Here is a 2,602-nt window from a genome sequence, read left to right as displayed (position 1 = left end):
TAAATCAACCTTATAGGTGTTCTCACCATATTTTTCCAGAATTTGACAAGGTCCTACCCTCTTCATCTACAGTTTGGTAGGCTTACCACTTTGCATCCTAGCTTTGCTCAAATGGACCATCACATAGTCACCCACCTTGAACTGAACTTCTCTTCTTTTCTCATCCACTTTGGCTTTCATCTTTTGAGTGGATTCAAGGATGGCCTTCTTAACTTGCTCTTTGCCTTCCTTGATGGTTTGAGTGAAGTCCTCTGCTTGCCCATTCTTCATCTCCAAACTACCAAGATCTCTCAACTCACACACTCCCCTTGGATGTCTGCCATACACAACCTCAAAAGGACTTTTACCAGTAGTCCTATTCACACTATCATAATATGCATACTCTACTTGAAGAATGATAAGGTCCCATGTCTGACCATATTCCTTAGTTAGACACCTTAACAAGTTGTCTAACACTCTATTGATGACTTCATTTGACCATCTATTTGTGGATGGTAAGCTGAGCTAAATGACAAGTTAGTTCCTAGTCTCCTCCATAATGTTTTCCAAAAATGACCCATGAACTTGTTGTCCCTGTCTGAAACAATGTTTAAATGGAGTCCATGAATCCTAACAATCTCTTTGAAGAAGAGATGTGCAACATAGCTTGCATCATGTGTAATCTTACATGGTATGAAATGACTCATCTTGGAAAATCTATCTACTACCACATATATGCTATCCATACTTATTTTTGTCTTGGGAATTCCTACTACAAATTCCATGCTGATACATTCCCAAGGTTTGTTAGGGACCGACAATGGTTGATATAAACCAACATTGCTAGATCCACCTTTGGCTCTTTGGCATACACCACATTATTCTACATATCTTTTCACATCCCTTGGCAACTTTGGCCAATGGTAGTACCTCTGTACTAAGTCCAAGGTTTTGTTAATTCCAAAGTGTCCACTCAAACTTCCATTATGTTTCTCTTGGATGAGGTTCTCCCTCATAGATTCTCTAGGTACACACAACTAGTTACCCTTGAACAAGAGACCATTTTGGAGAGTGTAATCTGCATACTCACCATGGAAATGGTTCTCAAACTCTTTGTAAACCTTGTATGCTGATGAGAAGTCTTCATCTCCTTCATAGAGGTCTTTGAAAACTTTTATGCCTATGCTCTGCAACTGTAATTCTTGAACAATCAATGACTTCTTGCTTAATGTGTCTGCCACCTTATTAAGTTACCCCTTCTTATGCTTAATGGTGAAGGTGAAGGATTGGAGATATTCCATCCATTTCAGATGTCTATTTCCTAGCTTCTCTTGAGTATTAATGTAACTCAATGCCTGATTGTCTGTGAACACTACAAATTCTTTTGGAAGTAGGTAATGCCTCCATTTCTTTAGTGACTGCACTAATGCATATAACTCTAGGTCATAGGCTGAGTACTTCTTCTTTGCTTCATTAAGCTTCTCATTGAAAAATGCCACAGGTCTTCCCTCTTGACTCAACAAACCACCCACTACAATTCCACTTGCATCACACTCCAAAGTGAATAGCTTATCAAACGTAGGTAGGAGAAGGATAGGTTTTGTGGCCACTTCTTGTTTCAACAACTGAAATGCTTTGTTAGCCTGCTTAGTCCATCTAAACTTGGTTTTAAGACCTCCTTTAATGGTTTCAAGGACTGGTGCACATATACCAATAAAATTCCTCACAAACTTCCTATAGAATTGAGCTAATCCATGGAAACTTCTAACTTCGGTCCCTATTTTAGGTGCAGGCTAATTCAAAATTGCCTCCACTTTGCTTGGATCCCTCTTCAAGGTTCCCTTAGACACCACAAATCCTAAGTAAACTAGCTCTTGTTTCAAGAAGTCACACTTCTCTAGGTTGATGGATAGCTTCTCCTCATGCAACCTCTCTAAGACTAACCTCAAATGCTCAAGTTGCTCTTCTTTGGTTCTGCTATAGATGAGAATATCATCTAGGTACACCACCACAAATCTTCCTATGAAATCCTTCAACACTTCATTCATCAACCTCATGAAGGTTCTTGGAGCATTGGTGAGTCCAAATGGCATCATAAGCCATTCATACAATCCATTTGTGATCTTGAAAGCAGTCTTCCACTCATCACCCTCCTTAATTCTTATTTGTTGATAACCACTTTTAAGGTCTAGATTGGTGAAATACATAGCCCCTCCTAAACAGTCCATTAGATCCTCTATTCTGGGAATAGGAAACCTATACCTTATGGTAATCCTATTAATTTCTCTTGAGTCAGTGCAAAGTCTCCACTTACCTCCTTTTTTGATGCTAGCACTACCGGGACAACACATGAGCTGATGCTCTTCTTAATCAGTCCTTGTTCCAATAACTCATGCACTTGCCTTGCTACCTCCTTGTTCTGATCAGATGTGAGCTTATATGCAGCCTTGTTATGTAAGGATGCACCAGGAACAAAGTCTATTTGATGACTCATAGACCTTCTTGGTGGGAGTGTTGTAGGTGTTCCATCACTCACTATATCCTTATGCTCTTGCAACATTTGCTATACCTCCTTGGGTATTTATGTCTGCAACTTGTCTTCTTCCTCCTTTGGTTTCACAAA

Source organism: Cryptomeria japonica, chromosome 4 (genome assembly GCF_030272615.1).
Source record: "Cryptomeria japonica chromosome 4, Sugi_1.0, whole genome shotgun sequence".
Taxonomy (NCBI): Eukaryota; Viridiplantae; Streptophyta; class Pinopsida; order Cupressales; family Cupressaceae; genus Cryptomeria; species Cryptomeria japonica.
Note: the sequence above shows the minus strand (reverse complement) of the source record.